This window comes from Chrysemys picta, chromosome 10 (assembly GCF_011386835.1).
Source record: "Chrysemys picta bellii isolate R12L10 chromosome 10, ASM1138683v2, whole genome shotgun sequence".
Lineage (NCBI taxonomy): Eukaryota > Metazoa > Chordata > Testudines > Emydidae > Chrysemys > Chrysemys picta.
In genome coordinates, this window is record NC_088800.1 from 40,740,692 (window position 1) to 40,767,905 (window position 27,214).

General features: G+C 52.5%; 1 protein-coding gene across 1 annotated transcript in view; it reads left to right on the forward strand.

Moving 5' to 3' along the window:
- The first annotated feature begins 24,476 nt into the window (after window positions 1-24,476).
- Window positions 24,477-27,214, forward strand: part of LOC122173855 (dual oxidase maturation factor 1-like) — a 34,415-nt gene continuing 31,677 nt past the window's right edge. The window contains exon 1 of the mRNA XM_065559640.1: window positions 24,477-24,551. The gene's annotated coding sequence lies outside the window, so the exon portion shown is untranslated. The remainder of the gene's footprint in view (window positions 24,552-27,214) is intronic.

A 27,214-nucleotide genomic window follows, 5' to 3' on the forward strand; every position in this document is an offset into this window, starting at 1 on the left:
ATGTAGGATCCTCCACAATCCTTGATAAATTGTTGCCATGGTTCATTACTTTCACTGTTACAAATTTGAATCTGATTTCCAGTCTGAATTTGTCTAGCTTCAACTTCCAGCCATTGGATGGTGTCAGACCTTTCTCTGCTACACTGAAGAACCTGTTATTAAACATTTGTTCCCCATGTAGGTACTTACAGACTGTAATCAAGTCACCCCCTTAATCTTCTCTTTGTTAAACTAAATAGATTGAGCTCCTTGAGTCTATCACTGTAAGGCAGGTTTTCCAGTCCTCTAATCATTCTCGTGGCTCTTCTCTGAACCCTCTCCGATTTATCAACGTAGAATCGTGTGCACTAGAGCTGGACACTGGTGCCACTGCTGCTGGAGTCCTGTGCCAAACACAGAGGTAAAATGATTTCTCTGCTCCTACTTGAGATTCCCCTGTTTATGCATCCCAGGAGCACATTGGCTCTTTTGACCACAGCATCACAGTGGGAGCTCATGTTCAGTGGATTATCCACCACAGTCCCCACATTGTTTTCAGAATCACTGCTTCCCAGGATAGAGCCCCCCGTCCTGCAGGGATGGCCTACATTCTTTGTTTCTAGATGTAAACATTTACATTTAACCGTACTAAAATGCATATTGTTTACTTCTGCTCAGTTTTCCAAGTGATCCAGATCGCTCTGAATCACTGACCTATCCTCTTTCTTATTTACTGCTCCCCCAATTTTTAGGTCATCTGTAAACTTTATCAGTGATGATTTTGTTTTATTCCAGATCATTGATAAAAATGTTAAGTAGTGAAGGGCCAAAACCCAATTCCTGCAGAGACCCTACTGGAAACACACCTGTTTGATGACTGTTCCCTGTTTGCAGTTACATTTTGAGACCTATCAGTTAGCCAGTTTTTAATCCATTTAATGTGTGTCCTGTTAACTTTATATTATTCTAGTTTTTCAGTCAAAATGTTGTGTGGTACCAAGTCAAAGCCTTACAGAAGTCTAAATATCGTATGTCAATATTATCCCCTTTATCAACCAAACTTGCAATATCTTCATAAAAAGATATCGAGTTAGTTTGACAGGGTCTATTTTCCATAAACCCATCTTCATTTGCATTAATTACATCCTCCTCCTTTAATTCTTTATTAATCGAGTCCCTTCATTATCTTGCCCAGGATAAACATCAGGCTGACAGGCCTATAAACAGGATCATTCCCTTTACTCTTTTTAAAAATTGGCACAATATTAGCTTTCTTCCAGTCTTCTGGAACTTCCCCAGTGCTCCAGGACAATGAAAATCAACATTAATGGTCTGGAGAGGGGCACTCCCTGCACACAACGTGAGCGGTGCGGTGACAAGTGCACAACTCGTCTTGGTAGCCGGGGGAGTTTGTATAAACTTTCCCCACTTTGCTATGGCCAGTTCCCCTCTTCCCGGCCACTTATATAAACTGTTCCCATCTGCTCTGCCAGGGACCATTCCCAAGAGCTGCCCCATCTGTTGCCTCCCCCACTACCTTCTTCTGCCTCAAATGTCCCTTCCCCCATCTATGACCTTGGGTTGAGAGAAAGAAGAGCGGGAAGACCTGCAGTTGATCAGAAGACCCTTCCCTAGCTGCCCAAGTGCCATAGTTTCTGGAGTCACCTTCCATCCAGCAGAGGAGCTGGGGGGTGTCCTGCAGCTCGAAGGGTGGGGAAATGTCCTCATGCTGTGATGTCAGCAGAGCAGGCCCAGGGCTAGTGGTTTTGCTGTCCCTATCCCTGCACCCAAAAAGTCCAAGCAAAAAAAAAAGTCAAGCACAATTCTTATGCAACTCCCCCAAGGATTTGGTGCCTCAAATGCAAAGATTTGGCACCCCTAAATGTTGGTGCCCAGGGTGGCTGCCCTGATTGCCTGCCCCTGCAGCAGGGTTCTGCTCTGTGCAGGGATTTCCTTCCATTAGGTTGTCAAAAATTGTTCTTGCCTTCAGTGCTCCTTTATCCTACACCTGCCACATCATAACCTGGTGGTCAGGGACCCAGGTATGGAGCTGGCCAGTTTACACGGCTATTGCCAACCTGCCTTTGGTGCCAGTGTAACGCGGCCGCCCCAGCATCACGTTCTCGGGGTGATACATTATGTTGTGGAGCGTGACACATGGGCACTGACACAATGAGCTGTACCTCCTTGCAGGTGACAAACAACCAGCAGGTGGCAGCAGCTACAGAAATTGGGTATGAAACCCTGGGGAAGCCACATGGCTGTGATACAAAGCGAGTGCCCAGCGCCCTGGATGAGCCCGAAAGGGAAATGCCTCAGGGCATCAATTCCCGCTTCCATTGGAGTGAACCCTGCAACAGAACAGCTCTGGGGCAAGGGGCAAAGGCCACATCAGAGTTTAAGCTGGAAACACAGCTGGAAATTGATCAGTGTGATGTGAGGACAGTTCTGGGTCTGAGTGGAGCTACAGATCCCTCTGCCCTCTAGGGGACTAGGATCCTGCAAGCCTGGATCTGGTCTTAGGAGTGCAACTGTTCGCTGGGCCGGAGGCCTCCCTGACCTGCCCGCGGTGATTGTGAGCACTGACAGGGACTCGGAGTCCAGCAGCACGTGTGTTCAGACTGTTCCTCCCCATGTGCAGCACCTTGCACGAGGCTGGCGAGCTCTGCCTCCACTGCCCCATTTTGCCCCCAGCTGAATACTGTCCCCAGCACCTCAGCCTCGCATGGTTTCAAGGTAAGTACAGCCATGTGCTGCTGGAACGCAAACACTCCCTTACAGCTCCCAGCTTCCAGGCCTCTGGCTGAGATGGGTCCGGACAGCTGAGTAGTCCAGGGAGGACACTTGGTAAAAGAAAGGGGTGTGCGTTCCATTCAAGACAAACAAAACTCACCTCCATGCAATGTACCCAAAGGCGCTGACCTCAGCTTGCAGCCCCACAGCAGGGTCTCAGTTGTTCCCTTTTCCACTGTCCTGGGAGGAGCTGGGGTCCAGGCAAGTCTGGGAAGAGTCCCACGGCTCACAGCCCTTCAGCTCACAGCTGGGGCTCTGCACGGTCCAGGGTCACAATGCTAGTAATTGTAGCACATCTCACGATGGTGGTTTTTCTAAATTCCGCAGCTGCTGCCAGCCAGTGACTGTACGACCAGCTCAGCATGTGTTATAGAGTGGTACATTTCCAGCCTGGTGGGTGCAGAGAAAAGCTGGAACACATGTCTCAGCTGTACCCTAAAGGCTCACCACCCAGAAGGCAAAAAGCCCAATGGTTATTTACCTTTTAAAACCTCCTGCTTGTTAAGCCAACCTCCTGTGTTTGGGGCCTGACTCAAGGCTGCTGGATGCCTGGCACTGGTGACAGTAAGTTTTGCAGATGGAAAGGAGGGGCTGGCAGGAGCACTCACTAACGCGCACCCATTGGGCTGGCCTGGCCCTTTGCCACCCGGACGGGGGAGTTCCGTTAGCTCACCCAGCGGGAAGTGGCCCGTGTCTGCGGAGGAAGCAGACTTGGGCAGCAAAACACCCGGTTTGTAAGCAGCAGGAAAATACTCTTTGTTCTCATAAAACTAAGCACAAATATTTGTGGAGACGCTTCCGCACAGAACCTCTGGCCCCTGGCAAAGTGCCCTGCAGACAGAGTGGCTCTGCACAATGCTGGCCCATCTGCTTGGCTCCATCCTCCCCCTTTGCATGAAGCAGCTTATATGTTCACCCACTGGCTGGCTGTGGTGCTTGCCCTGGTGGTAGCTGGCACTTCTCCCACACACAGATGGAGGTAGCTTCACCGCCCTGCAGCTGACCAGCCCTGCACAGGTAGGGCACCCCGGGGCCTGTGCTTCCCTGTGCATCAACGCGGGTGTAGTAAGATGAGGCCCTAAAACATAAACCCTTATCAGAGGCCTGGTATGAGGCCTAAGGCCTGAACTAAAGTAATGGTCAAGACTTTGCTAACGTAAAGCAAAGTTAAGCTGCGAGCCAGAGACAGGCCCTGCTCGCAGAAGCTGGCAACAGAAGGGCTGATGTTGCAAAAATACACATACCTAAAAGTTACTGGACACTAGAGATACCAGAACACTCTGATACTTGCACACTCCACACAGATAACAAGGACAGAGGCAAAAGGGTAATATGATGGATAGAGCTGTTTTGTTCAAACCAACATGTACAAGGTGAGAGGTGGCACCTTACTGCGTAGAGGGGTTGTATCTTGCTACGTAGAGGGGTTGCACCTCAATACGTCAGGAGTGATGTGTAACTTGTTTGTATCTGTGTATAAGAATGCACCCCTGAGTGGACATCTTTGTCTGGCCTAGGGGGCAGTGGAAAGTCCCGCCACTGACTGAGCCGATCCATTGTCAGGGAGCACATATGTACTAGCAGAACTGTAGACATCTGATCCGGGGAGCTAGAGACTGTGTTTCGTTTGGCAATAAACCTGGCCGACGTGCCTTCGTATCTTATCAGAGTCTGTGGTCATTGTGGGTTCTCTCGGGGTCTGCTGTGTCAGCGATCTGCAGAGCTGGGGCAGCACACAGAGGGAACACATGCACACAGCCGACTGTTATCAACATTGAACAGAGCAGAGCACCACACCGGTGGCGTCTGACAACAGCGGGAGATGTAGATGGACAGATCTGGGTCCTTTTGCCTTGTCCCTTAATGTCCTGCAATAGGACAGAATTTGTTGGGGCTGCTCCAGGCCTAGCAATGCCAGAGCATGTCACTACTCTGGAGGTTGCCTCTTCCAGCTGCCATCCAGCTGCAGAGACTGTCAAGTATGAAATGAAATGTCCCTTCATAGGGTTAAGGGCCTGGATCGATCGATCGATCGATCTATCTATCTAATCTCAGCACCCATTACCATAGTATCTGAGCACCAGCTGTAGCAAATTCGCTGGTGCAGGCATTAACCAGAGGGATCAGGCAGGAGGTTTAGAAGTTCTCATAGTGGTGGGAGAAATGGGCCTAGTCCTGTTTGTTGATCCATGGACAGGTTTGTGCCATGCTCTTGGTCATTCCCGCGGGGGGCGGGCAGTGCAGCTGAACTCGCCAATCTTGGCAGATGGGATTTGTCCTTGCCCGTCTCTCCCTCTCCCCTCCTCTGCAAGACTTTGGAGGATCGGGGAATCCAAAGGAAGAGAAATGAAGTCTCTGATCTCTCAGTGTCCCTGCAACGTGATCTGTTTCCTGCTGTTTCCTAAGGCCCAGAGGATTTGGGTAGCTCTGTTTGCTAGAGGGGAGCGGCTGGGGTCACTGGGTCACAGCAGAGAGTGAACCAACTCTGGCATCTTCCACAGAGGAAGCTGGAGCTGGAGAGGCTCCTGTGGTCAGATGATGGCCAGGGAGCAGTCGACATGCCAGAGAGGATAGACCAGCTGCAGGGGCATCTCCAAGCTGGGGTGTCTGTCCTGCTCTCACGGCAAGTCAAGGGATGTGAAATCAGCCCTGGCCGTTGAGGAGCAGTCTCTCCTCTAGCACCTGTGTGTGTGTACTCATACGTGGGAAGAGTGCCGACCCGCCCAGTGTTGCGTCATAGTCCTCCCTCCCATAAGCCCTTAGCGTTAGCAGCTGTTTGGGTTCATATGTCATCTGTCAGCAGAGTCTCTGAGTGCTTGCAGAAGACAGCAGTTGCAGCTCACATGGGTAATTAACCACATGACTCTAATTCATGTGTGTGCAAGGTCCAGTAGTCAGCCATACATGTGTCATGCATGCACACATGTGTGTAGCCTGCCAGCCAGCTGTATGTGTGACCTTCAGCAGGTGTGGGAGCACGGCTTGCCAGCCGGTAGTGCATGTTTGTCACCTTTGCTGTCGTGCTGCTCCATGCCTGGGTGGGAGTGTTTGTCTCAAAGCAGCCTCTCCCCTGATGGTTGGCACAGGGCCGGCTGGCACTGACCTGGGGATGCACCTCTAGACAGCGAGCTGAAGCAGGGGGGTAAGGGGGGGCTGCCCGAAGTCCAGCACCTTCTGGAAATGCCACTCACAGATGTACTGTACGCAGAAAGATGCCACAGGTCAGAAGCAGGAGACAGGGGCAGATGGGAACTTTCTGTGGGTTCAGTGCCAGTACACAGGAGGCACCAAGCAGTAAAGCGCAGGGACAGAGGCAGAACAGCTGGATGCAAGACACATTCGGTGGCTGCTCCTTGGCAATGAAATCCAGCTGTGCGGGCAGCACTTGAGGCCTTGCAGGTTACCGGGGGCTCTGGGGGCCATGAGCCTGGAGTGCTGTGAAACCCCACGAGCTTCCCCTGCAGCTTAGAAAGGCAGAGCCCAGCCCAGCTCCAGGGAGCATCTGCACCCCCCCCCCGTCCCCCAAGGGAGTAGGAATGTTTCAGACAAGGCCTGGCCAAGGCTTGCCCGGCCCTCGCTGCCTATGTACAGGGCTACAGCTGCAGCATGGGAGGGAGAGGGAGGAAGGGGGCAGGCTCCGGCCACCAGCCCCACTCCGCTCGGCTGTTGGGGCGTCACGGGGTGGTGGTGTGGATGAGAAGCTGCCCTGGGGCTAAGAACCGGCAGCAGCTCAACAGGACTGTGGCTTCCCTTGTGTGCCCTCCTCTCCCAGCCCTGCTAGACACAATGGGGTGTGGCAGCACTCTCCACCCCCCCGCCCCGCCTGCAGCACTGGAGGGGGGAAGGGAAGGGCTGGGGGAGGAGAAAGGAAGGTAAGAGATATGGGGAGGGAGCAGAGAGGCCATTCAGCATTTCATGTCCTCCTCTCCTGGCAGGACGGGGATGGAGTCTCGCAGCTGCTCAGCATGATCAGGTCCTTTGCTAGATCCCACTGGGGCCCAGCACTAGGCTGACCACCCGTCCCTAATTGGGTGGGACAGTCCCAAAATGCAGAGTTGTCCCAGATTCCCTGCGGCACTGCTTCGTGCTTGCCTGAGGCTTGGGGAAGTGCCAACCTCTTCCTGGTGAGGGGGCTGACGTGGGCCTCAGCTCTCCCTCTCGCCACAAGGCCCCGCCCCCTGCTCTTCCTCTCCCCTCCCCCCCCCCCCCACCCAAGGCCCTGCCCCTGGGCAGGCCAGAAGCCAGAGCCAGGCAGTAGTAATTGCCGCCCAGGGAGCCCAGGCCAGTGTGGGGAGCCCTAGAGTCCTGGACCCTCCACCTGCCCTGGGCACCCCCGCCCCCTGGGGGGCAGGGACACTGGCTGGGGACTTGAGCTCAGTGTCAGTGAAAGGTTGGGTTGGTTCTGTTGTAACGCCTGTGGCAAGCGTTTCTCACCTAGAGTTTCCAGACTTTTACTTGTTTACATACATTTGAATCCCATACGGGAGGGCTGGGGCAGAGTCTGTGCCAAATGACAGCTGGTTTATGAGGATGACTCAGAGCTTTCTCTCCTGCAACCAGAGAAAGCCTGAGCTCTTTCTGTCATCAAGATAATAACAGGGATGCTGCTATCTGCAGCTGTCATTACCCAGCCCTTTTCCACTGTGGGCCCAACCCTGTTCCTAGTAAACTCCCATTGACATCAGTGGGAACAGGAGCAAGTTCTGTGAGTTTCTCCATTAATCCCCAGCAGAAACAACTGTCGATAACACAACAAGGCCAAAAACTACGACCGTTCTCTTGTTTGCATTGCGTCATACTGACCAATTCAGATGGGAAATAAGGCGTGCATTTTTAATGGCAAAAGCAATTAACTGTTGGAACAATTTACCAAGGATCATGGTGGATTCGCCATCACTGAAAATTTTAAATCAAGGTTGGATGTTTTTCTAAAAGCTCTGCTCTTGGGATTATTTGGGGGTAGGTCTCTGGCCTGCATTATACAGGAGGTCAGACTAGATGATCACAATGGTCCCATCTGGCCTGGGAATTGATGACTCTGTGGCACCTGTGGTCCAGCTGGGTGAATTTTCACAGCATCTGCTTGTTTTAGTGACAGACACACAACCCAGTCCTTCGAATGCTTTGAAAATATAGGCAAACTTTCAGTCTGCTCACAGGTTTTCAGGAACCCATTCCGTCACGCATTACAAACTCACTGAGCAGTAGAAAACAATGAGCAGGAAACATGGCCAATCGTCAGCATGGAAGGAGGTGAATAGCTGGGTTTCCCAATGGGACCACACAAGGACCAGTTTGCTTAATATATTTATTAATGGTTTGGGGAAGGGGGTGACATACAGGAAAATCTGCAGAGGCACCAAAATTATTGAAGTGAGTCAAGTCTAGATTGGATTGTGAGGAATTTCAGATGCTGTTAAAGCCAGGCAACGGGGCAGCACATTGGATGTGATACGGGAGGTCAGACTAGATATTTCTGGCCTGAACATATAACTACAGTGGCGTTCACGCTAATTTGTCTTTGTGATAAATGTGACAGACATGTAATAGTCAAAGATCGCTGTATCAGCTCTATAAGCGGCCGGTGTGTCTGTGTGGGCTGGGGACCGTTCTGGCTCCATGGGGGAGTTACAGGGTTTCCTGCAGAAACTATAGTCACCTGGAAATGATTAAAGTAAACCCCTAGGCCGGTAACTAGGCTGGAGAAGCCTCATCTCCTGGGTAAATAGCATAGACTGGTTTGACCTGGTTAAAGAGTTCAGGCAGACAGAGAACTGGAAAAAGTGAGCAACCTAGCATAGGGATCCAATCCAAAAACTGACATCAGACTGGGACCAGAGGGACCAGCCCTGCGAGGCTCCGCTGTGCTTTGAACCCTGCCAGATCTTCTCGTGGAAGGTGGGGACACCTGGTAAACTAGACCTGCATAGAAGCTGTTTATTGGTTTTAAGATCCATTTTCTCTGAAATGGTTTTGTTCTGAATAAATACCACCTTGCTCTGTGAAGGTGGCTGGTCACTGGTTAACCCTGCCATTGCCCCAGAGAGAACAGGACGGCAGGTGCTGAGCTAAACTCAGACTTGCTAAGGGGATCGCAGCTAACTGCAGGAACTGCAGCCTAAATCTCACCGGACTCCACCCTGAGAAGGGTGATGGCCAGAGGCCTGAGTGGTCATCCTCAAGGTGGCCACTAGGGGGTCAGAGGTGCAGTTTCCTACTGAACGGTGACAGCCTCCACCGCTGGGAGTGCCTGGGATGGTGACAGGCCCTGGTGTGGGTGCTGGAGGCCAGGAAGGCTGGTCACTGGCAGAACTGTGGGGGGAGCACAGGACTGGTATAGCAGGGGTAGCTGAAGGTCAGAGCTGTGTGAGGGAAACATGCCCGGCACCTGTCTGCAATGTTCCAGCCCTAAGCAGTTTTATTAACCTCTTACTCTCCTGTGCACTGCAATGGCATTGAATAGTTAAGTCCAGCTGGGAGCTTTCCGAGCTGTGAACAGTAAACTTCTTGTCTCTCGTTTCACAGCAGATTTACCGATGCCTTTGTTTTCCCTTCGCCACTTCCCAGGCTCTATGAAAAGAAGCACCCGTTCCCAGTGAGTCATGGCTTAAAGTGTTACAAGGCAGCAAGCTCAGCACGCCAAGCCTCCACCCGCCCCACTGGCAAACCCCGAGGTTGGCTCACCATGGTCCTCCACATCTCCTGGCTTTGTGCACCACGGGGAGAATAAATCCCTTATCTGACCCAGAGCCAGTGCTCCAAGCGGGAGGCGGTTGCAAATGCTTGCGGACCTGGCAAAAAAAGTTGTGTTGAAACTGAGCTGGGTGACTGAGGGGCCTGCTTACAGCACTGTCTTACCAAAGCAGCTGTTCCCAGATGCTGAGAGACCCCCCCACACACATATTTTTTGGGACCACTCTGCGTGCTGCAGAGGAGCCCAGACTGTATGGATGGGAAAGATCTATGCGGTTCCCCTTGGCCATCCCCTCCAAGGTCAACACCCTGGGGTCATCCCTAGACAGTCTGCCAGCGCTTTGTCCAGTTCAGCCAGATGTGACTTAAGCAATGTGGCCTCCACCTTTTCCTTTAGGAGACTCAGGATTAGCTTCCCCTCTCTCAACAGCGATATTACAGTGATTTGCCTGTTGTGTAGCTGTAGCACTCCCCCCTACAGTGGCCTCTGTACTGGGCAGCTCTGTGTCACAGCCCCCGTACTGAGCACCAAAGATGGGATAAAAGCCAAGCTCTCCCCCAAACTAGAGCAGCAGGCCAGGCAGCAGTCCTGTTCCTGTGCTGAGCTGGCTCATGGGCTTCCCAGGGGTGTCCCATGCTACTTTGCAGAGACTGGTGGTTAGTGGGGGAAACCAAGTGGTTTTCCTAGCTGCTAATTACTGCCGAGGAGGCTGGGACATTATCTGTAAGGCTCATGCAGGCAGTGAGCTCACAGCTAGCAATCCATGCTGGATTGTTGGCCCAGCTCTGCTGCTGACGTAGTGCTTGTGTCATCCTACGGCACACCCTGCACATTGTCTCCTCCCGGACAACGCATCTCACTCGCTGCCACTGTGAGACAGTCCTACAGAGACAGAAATCACATGGGGCTAATTCCTGACCTGCCATTGCTATTAGCTTGGGCTGCAGCCAAAGGAGGGCCTCTTAATCCATTTCTCGTAGAGCTCCCCTCTGGGAAAAGGGCTGGGCTTGTGAGCTGGCACTGCTCAGGCACAGCTGAAGCCTGATGCAGGCTGCAATATAAAATATGGCAGGCATCTCCCCCCATGGCCCTTCAGAGGCACTCGGCCTTTCGGCTAGCTTCACTATGGTGCAGATTCAATTTGTCCTGCATAAGATAGGCTCTATCTGACCCACAGCATCACCCGCCTCAGAGATCCAGGGGCTAAGGGTATGTCTACACTAGGGGATTAATTCGAATGTACAGAATTCGAATTTTGGAAACAGATTGTATAAAGTTGAATGTATGTGGCCACACTAAGCACATTAATTCGGCGGTGTGCATCCATGTACCAGGGCTAGCGTCAATTTCCAGAGCATTGCACTGTGGGTAGTTATCCCATAGCTATCCCATAGTTCCCGCAGTCTCCCCCGCCCATTGGAATTCTGGGTTGAGATCCCAGTGCCTGATGGGGCAAAAACATTGTCGCAGGTGGTTCTGGGTACAGCCTCACCCCTCCCTCCATGAAAGCAACGGCAGACAACCGTTTCGCGCCTTTTTTCCTGGGTGAACACTGCAGACGCCATACCACGGCAAGCATGGAGCCCGCTCAGCTCAAGACAGCAGTCATGAACATTGTAAACACCTCGCGCATTCTCATGCAGTTTATGCTGAACCAGGACCAGAAAAACAAGGCGAGGAGGAGGCGGCGACAGCAGCGCAGCAACAAGACTGATGAGGACATGGACATGGACACAGAATTCTCTCAAACCGCGGACCCCGGTGCTTTGGAGATCAAGTTGTTAATGGGGCAGGTTCTCTCCATGGAACGCCGATTCTGGGCCCGGGAAACAAGCAAAGACTGGTGGGACCGTATAGTGTTGCAGGTGTGGGACAATTCCCAGTGACTGCGAAACTTTCGCATGCGTAAGGGCACTTTAATGGAACTTTGTGACTTGCTGTCCCCTGCCCTGAAGCGCCAGAATACCAAGATGAGAGCAGCCCTCACAGTTGAGAAGCGAGTGGCGATAGCCCTGTGGAATCTTGCAACACCAGACAGCTACCGGTCAGTCGGGAATCAATTTGGAGTGGGCAAATCTACTGTGGGGGCTGCTGTGATGCAAGTAGCCAAAGCAATCACTGAGCTGCTGCTACAAAAGGTAGTGACTCTGGGAAATGTGCAGGTCATAGTGGATGGCTTTACTGCAATGGGATTCCTAACTGTGGTGGGGCGATAGATGGAACCCATATCCCTATCTTGGCACTGGAGCACCAGGGTACCTAGTACATAAACCGCAAGGGGTACTTTTCAATGGTGCTGCAAGCACTGGTGGATCACAAGGGACATTTCACCAACATCAACGTGGGCTGGCCGGGAAGGGTTCATGACGCTCGCGTCTTCAGGAACACTACTCTGTTTAAACGGCTGCAGCAAGGGACTTACTTCCCGGACCAGAAAATAACCGTTGGGGATGTTGAAATGCCAATAGTTATCCTTGGGGACCCAGCCTACCCCTTAATGCCATGGCTCATGAAGCTGTACACAGGCAGCCTGGACAGGAGTCAGGAGCTGTTCAACTACAGGCTGAGCAAGTGCAGAATGGTGGTAGAATGTGCATTTGGACGTTTAAAAGGTCGCTGGCGATTGTTACTGACTCGGTCAGACCTCAGCCAAACCAATATTCCCATTGTTATTGCTGCTTGCTGTGTGCTCCACAATCTCTGTGAAAGTAAGGAGGAGACCTTTATGGCGGGGTGGGAGGCTGAGGCAAATCGCCTGGCTGCTGATTACATGCAGGCAGGCACCAGGGCAATTAGAAGAGCACACCAGGAAGCACTATGCATCAGAGAAGCTTTGAAAACCAGTTTCATGACTGGCCAGGCTACAGTGTGAAATTTCTGTTTGTTTCTCCTTGATGAAAACCCGCCCCCTTTATTGACTCATTCTCTGTAAGGAACCCACCCTCCCCCTTCGATCACACCTTGCTTTCAAGGAAAATAAAGTCACTATCGTTTAAAAATCATTTATTCTTTATTAATTGATTATAAAAAGAGGGTGAGGAGGCTATGGAACATGGGGAGGGGGAAGGGGGGTTATACAGGGGCTGTAGTGCCAGTCTGTGGTCCTGCTGCGTTGCATCCTGCCTCCTCTGATCTTCCTACCACCACCTCTCATCTTGAGCATCTCTCCTCTCCTCACGTTGGTCCCTCCTGTCCTCACGTTCACTGGCATCTTTCCTATACTTTGAAAACATGTCCTTCCACTCATTCAGATGAGCTCTTTCACTGCGGGTGGATTTCATGATTTCCGCGAACATCTCGTCTCGCATCCTCTTTTTCCGACACCTTATCTGAGATAGCCTTCGGGACGGAGGAGGGAGGCTTGAAAAATTTGCAGCTGCTGGAGGGAGGGGAAAAAGGAGAGAATTTTTAAAAAAGATACATTTTACAGAACAATGCTTATACTCTTTCACGGTAAAAAAACACTATTCACATTACATAGCACATGTAATTTCTGTGCAAGGTCGCATTTTGCCTCTTAATATTGAGTGCCTGTGGCTTTGCTGCTAGAGATCACAGACGCAGGTCCGGGCAACAGAATTCGGCTTGCATGCAGCCATGGTAAGCCATTGTCTTTCAGCTTCTGCGCCCTCCTTTCCCACATACCAAGCAAAGCCCGTTGAGTGCTGTGGTTTTCCTGTTAACCTTCAGCAACAGAAAACAAACTAACCCCTCCCCACATCCAATTCTCTGGATGATCGCTTTATCCCTCCCCCCCACCTCGTGGCTGGTATCAGGGAAGATCCCTGCAGGAACCAAACTAAACCCCACCCCCACCCCCGCCATGAATTCTCTGGGATGATCACTTTACCCCTCCCCCCACTGCGTGGCTGGTATCAGGGAAGATCTCTGCTAGCCAAACGCGAAAAGCTCAGGGCCAATTTCCCCACCCCCACCCCCGCGCTTGGCTAACTGCAGGGAAGGATTTCTTTTCAGCCACAGGCAAACAGCCCAGTAGGAATGGCCACCTCTGTCCCCTTAATTAAATTCCCGTATTTCAAACAGGTTACCATGAGCGATATCACTCTCCTGAGAATTACACAGCGAAATAAAGAACGGATGTTGCTTGAATGCCAGCAAACACCGGGACCATATGCTGCCAGGCTTTGTCATGCAATGATACCAAATTACTTGCTACTAGCATGGCGTGGTCAAGTGTCCTACCATGGAGGACGGAATAAGGCTGCACTGCCCAGAAACCTTGTGGAAAGGCTTTTGGAGTACCTCCAGGAGAGCTTCATGGAGATGTCCCTGGAGGATTTCCGCTCCATCCCCAGACATGTTAACAGACTTTTCCACTAGCTGTACTGGCCGCGAATGCATCTCAAGTCCTCAGGGCAAAGTAATCATTAAAAAACGCTTGCTTTTAAAACAAGTTTTATATTTTTAAAGGTAAACTCACCTGAGGTCCCTTCCATGGGGTCATGGTCTTGGATACTAGGTTGGGAGGGTACTTCAGTCAGGCTGAGAAAAAGATCCTGGCTGTTGGGGAGAACGGAGTGCTGGGTACTCTCCACAAGCTCGTCCTCCTCCTCCTCTTCCCTGTCCGCAGAATCCTCAGGTGTGGCTGATGAGATGATCCCCCCCTCGGAATCCACGGTCAGAGGTGGGGTAGTGGTGGCAGGCCCCCCTAGAATTGCATGCAGTTCGGCGTAGAAGCGGCATGTCCGCGGCTCTGACCCAGAGCGACTGTTTGCCTCCTTTGTTTTTTGATAGGCTTGTCTGAGCTCCTTGACTTTCACGTGGCACTGATCTGAGTCCCTATTGTGGCCTCTCTCCATCATGCCCTTGGAGATTTTTTCAAAAGTTTTGGCATTTTGTCTTTTCGAACGAAGTTCTGCTAGCACTGAATCCTCTCCCCATATAGCGATCAGATCCAGTATCTCCCGTACGGTCCATGCTGGTGCTCTTTTTCGATTATCAGCCTGCATGGTTACCTGTGCTGATGAGCTCTCTGTGATCACCTGTGCTCTCCACGCTGGGCAAACAGGAAATAAAATTCAAATGTTCGCGGGGCTTTTCCTGTCTACCTGGCCAGTGCATCCGAGTTCAGATTGCTGTCCAGAGCGGTCACAATGGTGCACTGTGGGATAGCTCCCGGAGGTCAATGCCATCAAATTGCGGCCACACTAACCCTAATTCGAAATGGCAATATTGATTTCGGCGCTACTCCGCTGGTCGGGGAGGAGTACAAAAATCGATTTTAAGAGCCCTTTATTTCGAAATAAATGGCTTCGTTGTGTGGACGGGTGCAGGGGTAATTCGATTTAACACTGCTGAATTCAAATTAAACTCATAGTGTAGACCAGGCCTAAGTTGGAAGAGGGCCAGGCTGCCATCTGGAGACTCCTGGCACATGCATGGAGGCTGATTTTGCCATCTTTATTCAGGCTAAAGAGCACCATACTGGAGTAGCCCTGCTGGAATTAATGCAAAATCAAAGGCATTATGGTAAGCAATGAAGTACTTGTTTAAGTCCATTCCTGTTCAGGACAGCACTTAAACACACGCTTCACTTTCGTTCCATTGAAGTCAAGCCCAGGCCTCAAGGTAAGCGAGTGGATGAAGGGCCAGAGGACAGAGTACGGGACTCTGCATGGGCAGTTCAACATGATCAGGCAAGTGTCCCACCCTTCCCTAACTTGGCTGCTTGGCCTCTTTCCACGCTAGCTGAACTGACGTGGTGATTTTATTACCTGGGAAATGCTTTGGAGCTGATTTCTTTCATTTGTCTCTTTCCAAAGACGTATACAAAATGATCTATAATTGTTCTATAATCTATAACTGACCAAAACAATGCAGGCTGCTGTGATTAAAGAGAGGCCTTTGCGGAACCTGAACCGTGAATAGGTGACATGCTCTTTGCTTAAAAGCTTTGTGATTTCAAACATGTTACGTGAGCCACAACCAGGCGCGAGGCCAGTTCCCCAGCTTGTGTAGACTATCATAGCTTCACTAAAGTCAATGGAAATTTATGCCCAGGGAGGATCTGCCCCTCTGCTCCCGGACAGCAACAGAAATTAATGGAGAATTACAATGAAAGGATTACTTTTTAAAACCTAGCCTGGTCATAGACTCAGTGCATTCACACAGGGCAAGTCTGTGTCCCTCATCTGTGCACACACAAATAACGGGCCAAGACCAGATTCCCTGAACTACATTGCCCTGTGCTTTGTCCAACAGGGTATGTAAAGATGCACTGATACAAGAGGATTGCAGGCTCTCAGAGATCTCTGAGGTTGCTTTGTTCCATTGCATCCAATTTATGGAGATGGGGAGAAAGCTCACCCCTCCCCTGCCCCAACTATTGTGCACAAACTTGATGCGTGGGGGCGGGGTGGGGGGTGCCAGTCAAACACCCCTCATTAACGTTGACCCATGGGAGGGTTTGAGTGAATAAGCGGGGCAGGAAAAGCCCAGCCCAGGGAGATTGGAAGAGAAGAGACAAGGGAAGGAGCAGGAGTGAAAGCCAGCTGCTGGCAAAAGGGGACTCTTAGAAACTCTCAGCCTGGAGCCCCACCAGTCTGAGTTTCCCCCACATGCCAGCACCCGAGCAGAACGCAGGGAGAGGTGGGTCTGGCCCACGGGGGGAGGGGATTGCATTGGCAGGGGGCAGAGAGTCTGTGTGTCTAGCCAGGTGGAGAATGGGAGGGGAGTCTGTGTAACCCCAGCTAGAGCTCCGGGCATGGGTCTGCTCCTGGCTATGCCTGGGTTTGATAAAAGTCTTGTGGTGTTGTAAAGAGTGAGGCTTGTCCCAGGGGTTAACTCCGGCCCCCTAAGGGGGCGGGGTGGTGTTTGTGCATGGTTTGACCTGGGACCCCCCTTCCCCAGCCCTGGCCGCCCCCAACCTGACCCATTACTCCTGGTTCATAACTTCACAGCCCTGCGGGTGCACGGATTGCGCTTTAGAGAGCGTACGTGTGTGCAGACCCAATGTCAGGGAAATCCTATTTCAGGGTGGACTTCTCATGGAGCCTGAGTCAGGTGTCCAAATTCAAATGGCTCAGGGCACTTAACTCCCTTGGGTTGCTTTGAAAACTGAAGCAAGGTATGTATCCGGTGCACTGAGCACCTCACAGTCTGGAATGCCTCTTTCCTCCTGACACCCCTGTGAGTGAGGGGTGTGCTGCATCCCAGCTTTACAGACTGAGCCACAGAGACTTCCCCAAGGTCCCAGGGGAGGGCTAGGGCAGGATCTGTGCAGTGCCAGGCACTGAGCCCCCACTACTCTGCTGGTGCCTTCACCACTGGCCCATTCTTCCTCCACGGCCATCTGCTCTGCTTCTTCACTTAGAAAAGGGAAGAAGAATTGGAATTTTCCTGTTGTTTTTGTGTCTGACACAGGTTTTTGAGAGGGCTGGTGAGTGATGATGTCTTTGTGGACAACACACAAAGAATAACATTCCAAGGCCTGGTCCTGCTAGGGCAACCCCTTTGCCTCCCCTGGAATTTGCTTTGGATTTTTTTTCGTGCTTGGCTCAGGTTCTTGCCATTTAAATGAATAGCAGCTAGGAACTGGACTCCGTGACTTGTATTGACAGCTCGACTTCCAGAGCCCTGCCAGGAATAAGCAAAGCAAGGCCAGGCTCCGGTTCCTGCAGCACACCATGACTAATGCCTGTTTTCTGGGAGACCAGCTTGCTGATGCCTCTGTGACACCCTGGCACCCCAATATTCACCACTGTCATGTAATTAGGATCTGTTTTGTACAAAGTGTGCCTTGTGAGGTATCATTCTAAAACATTAACGTCTCATTAGATTGTATGTGCTACCGTCGTACGTGAAGTTATGAAGTTTGGCTATGTATGTGTTACTGAAACATGTTGTGAGGTTGAAAACACCCACAAGCAGCCTTTCAGGTACAACAGTAAAAAGGCCAAACAATGTTAATGGCTTATTGAGGAAATGCACACAAGCACAAGGATTACCCCAGGGACTGTTTACAATAGAAACCTCTCAGAGCTAGCACTACATAATGGGAACTGTTTGACCCAGGTCACAGCAAAAGAGCTTTCCAACAAGTGGGAAGAAGATATAAAAGGGCCGGGGGACAATGGCATCATGATGGTACCTCACTCTCCCTTCAACAACACACTTGGAAACACCTGAGGAACAAAGACTGAACTGGGGGAAATGCTGGACCAGGCTAAAGAGATTGCTTGCCTGTGTATGAAAACCTGGCAAACCCAAGCTTCAAAGCAAAGGCTTGTGCCTTAAGAATCTGCTAGCCTGTTTATCACTCAGGGTGAGAATTGCTAATTCATATCTTACCTATCTAGTATGTGAAGCTCAGTTTGCAGTTTTGTTTATTTACTAGGTAATCTGTTTTGATCTGTTTGCTATCACTTAAAATCTATCTTTTTGTAGCTAATAAACTTATTTTAAGTTTTAATCCAAACCAGTGTGTGTTTGACTAAGGTGTCTGGGGAAAATCTCAGCTTGGTTACCACAAGTGTGCATGGTCCTCTTCACATTGAGGGAGAGGCGGTCCAGGTATTAAACCCATATACTGGCCAGATTTGACCGGGGCAGGACAGTACTGGTCTGGGGTCCCAGGCTGGGAGGCTGGTGGTCAGAGAGCCTGCATGTGACTGCATCTGGGTGTGTCCCTACCTGTGTGAATGCTGGTGAAAGTGCAGGCTTGGAGGGCTTTTCAACTTGTCACAGCAGCACAGTGTGAGAGGGAGCTCAGGCTGGTGGGTCAGAGGGCTCAGTGGTACTGCAGTTCCAGGTGGCACCCTGGGGGAAACCTGTCACAGCCTCCTTCTCTTTCTATTTTGCTGGCGACTCAGTTTTCTGAGCCAGCGGGGTCTGCTGTTTCACACCGAGAAGGTCGGCTTTGTATGCATTGGACAAGTTCCAGATGTGACCAATCCTAACTTAGGCTTCAGAGAACTGCTCTTTGTGTCTGGGCTCTGGGTCCCTGGATACTCTAATCCACAGACAGTGTGGAATGGGCCCCTTCTTTCTCCAGCACTGAGCTAGGAAAGCCCCCTAGGCCACCCTATCACGGAGTGTGAGGGGATACAAGGCCCTGCACCCCCGGCTTCCTGCGATTCACCATGACTCTCAGGCAGCCAGTAAAGCAGAAGGTTTATTTAGACAACAGGAACACAGTCCAAGACAGGTCTTGCAGGCACAGACAACAGGACCCCCTCAGTTAGGTCCATCTTGGGGTCCCAGGGGCACCACAGCCCCATTGGGGGGGGGGGGCAGAGCCCCGTCTGGGCTCCCTCCATTACCAGCCAGTTCCTCCAACTCCCACTCCCTCCAGCGTCTCTCACCCAGCCTCCCCCGGCTCCTCCCCCAGCCTTTGTCCAGTTTCCTGGGCAGAGGTGTCACCTGGCCCCAGCCCCCTCCTGGGTTCTCACGTTACATGCTCAGGTATCTTCCCTCAAGGCCAGTCTCCCATCCCCCAATGCAGACCATCCCAGCCAAACTCCCCACTCAGCATTCAAAGACCACATTAAGAACAGTCCCAGTTCTTCACACACCCACACTATCTCTCACACTCCCTAAGCTAGTGCAGAATTCTTCCCTACAGTGCTTTTTCCAGGGCTTTAGCGTGTTTAATCAGTGATGTCCCCTGCCCTAGCGCGATGGTCCCACAGCCTGATACATCGCACTGCTCAGATATTTCCCCTAGTATCCAGTTACATTTTCATTCACTTAATTCCTCTCACTCCATCATGCCACATATAACCCCTCAGTAATTCCTCTCCTGCCTCAGTCTTTGCACCCTTCCACAATGTATAGACAGGTAGAGTGCCCAGCGAGTGTGTCCTTAGCTCTAATCTGTCCTTTTCACTCCACCATCAGTCCTCAAACCTGTTTTGTTTTTTTATCTTTTCTTTCTTTCTCTTCTCTGTGCTCCTCCAATCTGTTGGCATCCTCTGGCTGGAGATGAGCATCCCAGGTATGATCCCTGTGCAGACGTTAAGTGTAGGCTCTGGAATGCGAGTTATGATTTTGTTTCCTAGCTAGCCATTTGTTTCCAGCTCTCACACAGGTTTCTATTTGACTCTCTGTTCTGTCTTAAATTAATCTCCTTTTGCTTTAGAATTGAGCTGAAGTGCTGTGTGTGATACAAGAGCGGTGAGCTAAGGCCATACTGGTAAATGGGGATGCGCTGTTCCTCTGGAAACAGAGGATCTGGGATTTCTGTGGGTATCCAGTGATCGGGGCTGGACCCCACAGAGGGCCACTTTGAAGGGACTTGAAGCCTGGGGTGCATTGATTGTCAACCTGCAAGGCAAAAGACAGGGCTGGGCTAGCCCAGAGAAGAATGCTTGAGGGGCTGATGGGCTGGTTGCATTGGGGAGTTAACACCCAGCTGGCACAGGTAAGGATCCCTCATACCTGAGGCAGCCTAAGGGGAGGATCCACAAGGTCCGGGATCCCAAGTAATTACAGGGGACAACTAAAGATATAACAGGAATGGGTGTGAGGTCACAGGGCTAAACGAAGGGAACCTGATGGGGACACTGAGCAGAGAACCCCAGACAGCGCCTACTGCTCCTCGAAGGTGTCAGAGGAACTCTGCCCGGATACATGAGCGAACAGAGGATCGGAAATAGGCCCTACAGTCGCAGGAAACCCTGTCAGCTAACCTCCTCTCTCTGGTCTTGTAGATGGCCATTTTGGCCAGTGCTAGGAGGAGGCTGACAAGGAGGTCCCACGACTTTGTGGGGCCGCAGATAGGAAGTGCGTAGATAAAGAGGTGAGGGGAAAAGTGCAGCCAAAAATGCAATAGGATATCTAAGAGGAGCCGGAATAGGGGCTGCAACCTGGAGCACTCCAGATACACGTGTGCCAAGGTCTCCCTCACACCACAAAAGGGGCAGGTGTCCAGGACAGGGGTGAACCACACCAAGAACACTCCCATGCTCATGGCTCCATGAAGGAGCCACCAACTGATATCCCCAGCAGGCCTCAGGGCCAGGGTGGAGTATAGGCTGGCCCACTGGGGTTCCTCACCCTTCAAAGGTGGTAGGAGGTCTCGCCACTTCATGTCAGAGCGGGACACAAGGGTGAGGATGTGAAGAGGGTGGAGCACGAGCATGTACAGATGTTTCCTCGGCGGATCCGGAAGTGAACCGGCTGCAAGTTGTGCAGCCGGCTCTCAGTGAATGGGTGGGATGTCTGGGTAGGTCCACAGGGCAGGGGCCCAGTGAAAAGGTCTGGAGGACCTGGGGTGTAGGGTGGGTGGGGAGCGCCCTCCTGCAGGACCCTGTCGAGGTAAGCCCAAGCAGTGGGTGGTAGAGCAGCCCTCACCTCCTGAAGTATGCGCCGGGGAGTATGAAGGCTGGAGAGCCCCATGCACTGGGCGAGCGTCAGGGGGTCCAGCCAGTCTCCCCAGTCATAGTCCAGGAGGTCTCCGAGTCTGGTGACTTCTGCCAGGACCAGCCTCTGTCGCACTGAGGGGGACTCTGCCACCTGCACATGGAGCTGGGGGTTGTGTAGCAGGGGCACCGTGAGGAGATCCACCCACTTGGTGGCTGCTACGGACCTGGTCACCGAGACCAGTTTCCAGGTCTAGAGGAGGTCCTAGTAGAAGACCGGCAGCCCAGAGAGGTCTCCATGAGGTATTGCATACTTTATCAGATGGCGATAAAGGAGCTGCCAGTCATACTGGAGCTCCCGGAAGCGGCGCAGGAAGGCGTACACTAGTATGCTCCACCCCAGACTACCTGCACCATAAAGGAGCCTCTGCAGGGCCTAGAGGCAGAAGACGTGGACCTGAGGATTTCAGGCCCTGTCCTTCCTACTTCAGGGGCAGGTAGAGAACCTGTGCAAAGACCCACTGCAGTCCGGGCTAAAAGAACTCCAGAACCAGCTTCCGGAGGTTGGCCAGGAAACTCGGGGCCGGGACCAGGGTATTGAGCCGGTGCCAGAGCATGGACAGTACTAGTTGGTTCAATACCAGTGCCTTCCCTCCCCTTCTGCTCCAACACTTGATGCCTTGGCACAGGCAGCCCAGAACTGAATCTTGTTGGGTTGTTTATTTCTCCCCAACTATATCCCATTGTTTCTAACCTGTCCCAGAGATTGGGCAGAAATTCAAGAGGATTCAAGACAATGGGCCGGGTAGTAGCTGGGCCTCAGAAATCTCCCCCTGCTGACACAGACAGAGGCCCTGTACGCACCTGTTTTGGGGCAGTGAGGCTAGGTGATTAGCAGTGCCTGTCAGAGTCCCAAGGAATCAGTGTTTGGAACTGGACAGGGTCAGCCTGGGCCCTTACAGAAATAAGGCAATAAAGTCATTCCCCAGAAATCTCTTCTTTCTTGCTGGGCTGTAGCATAACATGCTTCTTTCTGCATAGCACCTGCCACCCTCACCAGATGCTCAGATCTCTTCTTCCAGGGGGTGAGGGTGACCTTCCTTCCTCAGTTTGCACAGGCACAGCATTGCGGGATGACTGACCAGCCTGGCCCCCATGCTGTGGCTTTGGGACTGAGCAGGCAGGGTTGCCAGGAAGAGTTATTGAGCTGCTCCATGGCTTGCAGTGGGTCAGAGTGGGTCCGGGGGGTGACCCCAGAAGCTTGTGGCTATGTGGTGTGCAGGAGCAGCCTGCTCTGATGCACCCCAATGGGGATAGCTGTGTGACTCTCTGCATGAGTCAGCCTTGCTCCCCGTGAGCTCATGGCAGTTGTTTCCCTAGGATCCTCTGGGGTGAATTCCCAGGTGCTATAGACTAAAGAGGTGCCCCTGAGCTGTAGGGGACTCACCACAGCATTAAATGTGGCAGAGGCTCAGACTCCACTTCCCATGTCCCTGAGAGCCCAGGGCAGAGACAGAAGAAGCAGAAGCTATCGCAAGAACCAATCATATGCCAGAACTCAGAGACAAGGGGGTTGGTTCTACTTTCAGTTGTGGCTGTTTGGAGTGGAGCAGAATGAGAAACATTGCACACTGGGTGGTCCTCACTGATTTCCCATTCCTACCCGAGGGGAAACTGAGCTCTGGTGCTGGGTCCTGAAAGTGTCAGCCCAGCAGAGACCAGCAACCCTGGAGACTGAGGAGTGAATCCAGGTGAGGCTGCCAAGAGCCAACCTAACCATCCATTGGACTGCAGACTAGGAGTCTGAGGACAATACTACCCTTTTGGGGCAAAGACCATGTAAGAAATCCTATGTCTATTTATTCTGCTTAGGGTTTTAAGTTGGCCACTGATTGCAGCGCTGCATTGCCCCTGCTGTCTGTGTAGGCGAGTGCTGGGAGGGAGCGGGGTGATTTAGGCCAGTTGTAGGTATTGGAAGCGGGAAGGGTTGAGGTATTGCTGCTTTTTTATTATTCTAGTTACTCCTGTTCTTTCATTACCTTTTGTTCCCTGTACCTAATAAAGTTCTCCCCGTTGTTGTATTGTTATTTTGGGGATTCTGATCATTATTTTATTCCCTGTGTATTGGACTATTCTCCTGGTATATTATTTGGTAGGAAACTTTTTCCTAGGGGAGAGCACCCCATGTGTCCCAGGCATTGGGAGGAGTCCCCCTGCGGTGGAGGCACCAGGCGCCAAGATACAGGACCCATGCCCTTAAAATGAGAGGGGAGAAGCCCATCTAAGCAGAAGGCAACAGGGCGAAGACTTAAGTCATGCCTCAGGGCTGGGGTTACACTGGTGCAAGTTCCCTGCTGGAGGGTGGCATGGGCAGAGCAGGACCAGCCACTGGCTGCAGGCTGTGACTGCGACGCCAAACCCAAGTGTTCAAAAATCATGAATCAGGCACTTAAAATCATGAAATTGGCTTCAAAATCATGAGGTTTTTAAAATTCTTCATGCTGGGATCTTTTTGACTGTGTTCTGGCTTCTGAGCATTGGGTCACGGTTTCCAGCTTTCCTCCACAACCACCAGGGCTAGACATTTACTTTCCCCCCCCCCCCATGAAAGCTGAGATTCTCGTGACCCCAGGAGCTGGGGTCTTAAGCATAACAAATACCATCAGTTTGCATCTGAAGAAGTGAGGTTCTTACCCACGAAAGCTTATGCTCCCAATACTTCTGTTAGTCTCAAAGGTGCCACAGGACCCTCTGTTGCTTTTAACAAATATCATGAGACTTGTAATACAGTCGTGAGAGCTGGCAGCCCTGCTGTGAGTCAAGACTGGGGACTTGCTTCAATGGTGTGCTGAGTAGTTTTCTTGTGACACCCCATCTGCACCCCCCGGCATGTCATGTGGCACCCCTGCCAAATGCCAAATGGTACAAGTTACAACGCAGACCCACCCACCCCTGCTCTCTCACCAGCTCACCCCAGGGCCAGACTCTGCTCTCAGACAGGGAAAGGTGAGCCCAGGCTGATCCCAGTCTGTGAGGCTGTTAGAAGTGAAAGCAGGACTGGCCCAATGTGTAACATGCAGCACAGGGCACTTAGCAGCCCAAGTTGTCTCACTGACACGGTGCTGGATTGACACCGATTCTGCACACCTCCGCCCTGGGTTTAGGGATGAAGCCTGTGCTGGGCAGGGTCAGAGGGGAGTTCAGCTGCCCCCAAATGGGCTCAATGAAAAAGACAACTGGAACTTTTATCCGTCCAGCTTTTGCTTGACTGAAACTAACCCACAAGCCAGCTCGGAATCCCCCAGTGCAGCCAAAGGGGCCAGTGGGGGCAGATGGAGAGTTTGGAACATGCCTCTCCCCTGCACCCCTCTCTCCCAGCAGGCTCCCAGCAGGCCCCCAGCACTCAGAGGGTGCTCACTGCTGCAGCAGGTGGGGAGGTCGTGTCTGTGGCTCTGCTGCCTCCTGTCTGTGCCGGGTCTTGGAGCAGGTGTGGGTAACTGCAGTGGCAGGAAGATGTTGCTCAGGTGTGGGTGGGGCTGGTGCTTCCGTGACACACTCCAGCAACCTGCTGCTGTTGGAGTGCAGGAGGCATGTACCATGGGGAAAAGCACAGTCAAGACGCGCAGGCCTGGCTGCCTGCCCATTGCCCAGGGAGTTTCTATATAGAGGGAGGGAGGGCAGCGCTCATTCTCTAGCCAGTGCTCAGGCGCGTGTGGAACCACTGCTCAGCAGCCCAGCCGGCCAGTCGTGATCAGTAGAGACGGGTAAGTCAGCGTGTGTTGCTGCTGCCCCAGTGCCGTGTTGCTCTCAGACACAGCCGGGGGAGAGCCAGGCCTGGCGTGTGGGGGGACAGGGGCATTTCTGCAGGCAGAGTGGAGCTTCTTGGACACCCCTTTGCTAGGAGTGCTGGCAACTAACTGCCCACGGGAACTAAGTGCCTCACTACTGTAGTGACAGGGGCTGCTCTGTACATGGGAATGGGGGTAGGGGGAAGTTGCAGTCTTGCTTCCTTGGGGCCATATACTCCTGAGCAGGCACCCGTGGCATGAGCAAACTCCTGAGCCGTGGGGCCGGGGGGGAGGGGGGTCACTCACTGTGCCCCAGAGTCACCCGTCTCCTCTGAGCACTGAGCACTGCTGCAGGGAAGGGGCAGGGAGAGCTCTGTGACAATACAAGGAAAAGGGCCCCTCATCTAGAACCTGGAATGGCCAGCTCAGCACCCCCTTGGGGCTGAATGTCACCGGCTCAACAAGCCCCTCAGGCCCAGGGCTTTGGGCTCAGCAAGAACATGCAGCCAATGTTAATAAATGGGGGTGGGGGTGGGGATTGTGCTGTTTTGCGTCCCCCTGTCCTAGCACCCCCAGCTTGGCCCCATGGGCAGGCTGCAGTCTGGTGTGGGCACAGCACAGGAGCAGAGACCTGAGCTGCTCTCCATGGAATTGGCAGGAGACACTGGCTGTCATGCTCCAGTACCAGATCGGGGCTGGCTTATGTGCCCCAGATGTGTTCATCATTAGATTCTTTCTTTAAGGCTCTTGCAGGCATGGTTGAGGGGCCTTTAAATAAGGTATTTGATGCATGGTGCCACCTAGTGGCTGAACAGTATAATACAGTTTAGCATTCTATCATGCTGGCCAGCTTGGAGGCGCTCTCAGCAGCTCCTTGTTCTTTGGCTGAAATGCCCGTGGTCCTGAGAGCCCCGTGTTTCCCCTCCTCTCCCAGGCCATTTGTGCTCATGACCGAGGCAGGGAGGGCATTTGCCCTGGCCCCTGGCACTGCGCTGGGCCCAAGTGAAGTATATTTGCCCCTCCCGACATGTGCCCACCCTGCCCGAGGCCCCGGTCTCTCTTGCCTGTGACTGCCAGGAGAGACGATTTCCCAGGGGACGAGGCAGTAGGCGGTTCAGCTGTGCGAAGAGGCTTTGAGAGAGTTCTGCAGCCTTGTGCCATGTCTCTGGGGTTCTGGGCAGGCATGGGGGAGCCGTGAAGAATTTGTTCCCATGATGACTTACTAGTTTCCCTTTATTGACCGGTGGCACCTCCATTTGTGATTCATGGAGGGACAGGCTGGCAGCAGATGCACAGGGTGACTCACTGCCTGTAGTCTGTAAATCTGTGGGGTGGAAGGTGGGCAGATCTCAGTGTGCTCAGTGCCCACACCTCGGACCAGCTTTTCAGAAGTGCCCAGCGCCCATATCCCCAACCCAGAATGCTGAGCTGTCCTGAGAAGCTGGCCCATGAAACAGCCAGAGCATGCGCCAAAACCAGGACGACCAGAGACAGCCAGGCTCCTCCCATGGTTCGGGAGGCGTCTTGCTTTCCACTATATTGATGGACTGGACTGGCTGCTTTCGGAAAGCCTCAGCAAAGGTCGTTTCCACTTCAAATTGTACAACTTTTATGGTTGGGGTTTTTTCCCCTCGAATTTGAGGTGATATGGATGAGCCATTTTTGAGACTCTGATATTTCTATTGATGGGACTCACAAGATACGTGTTTTTTTAAACCACGTTTTATTGAAACATGGCTTGTTCAGCCTAGGCATTTTGATTCCCTCAAAAGATGGGGCAAGGTCTAGTGAGTGGGACTATTTCTGAGCTGGGAAAAGACCTATCTCAAAGGCTTTCACTGTTTGTCCTTCTTTTTTGTATTCTTAATAAAAGATTAAAATACTGTTGAATGGTTCGTTTGCCATGAGCCTGAGCAGGCCAAGGGTCTCTGCATACCAAACCCCATGCCTTGTTCAAAACTGGTTATTGTTAAACAATAACTGGGTTGTGATAGCATCTTTGGCCCTTATATACCATCTAAATTAATACAACACGGTCCAGGGCTGAGATAGCAGAGGACTGTGGGCTGGGACTGAGGGGCAGAGCTGGAGGAGGCAGGGCTGGGACTGAGGGGCACTGACAGAGCTGGAGGAGGCAGGGCTCGGATAGCAGGGCGCTATGGGCTGGGACTGAGGGGCGCTGGCAGAGCTGCGGGGGCAGGACTGGGATAGCAGGGCACTGTGTCCTGGGACTGAGGGGCACTGGCAGAGCTGGAGGAGGCAGGGCTGGGACTGGGGGGTGCCGGTAGAGCTGCGGGGGCAGGGCTGGGATAGCGGGGTGCTGTGGGCTGGGACTGAGGGGCACTGGCAGAGCTGGAAGAGGCAGGGCTGGGACTGGGGGGTGCCGGTAGAGCTGCGGGGGCATGGCTGGGATAGCGGGGTGCTGTGGGCTGGGACTGAGGGGCGCTGGCAGAGCTGGAAGAGGCAGGGCTAGGACTGGGGGGTGCCGGTAGAGCTGCAGGGGCAGGACTGGGATAGTGGGGTGCTGTGGGCTGGGATTGAGGGGCACTGACAGAGCTGGGGGGGTAGGGCTGGGACTGAGGGGTGCCGGTAGAGCTGCGGGGGCAGGGCTGGGATAGCAGGGCACTGAGGGCTGGGAC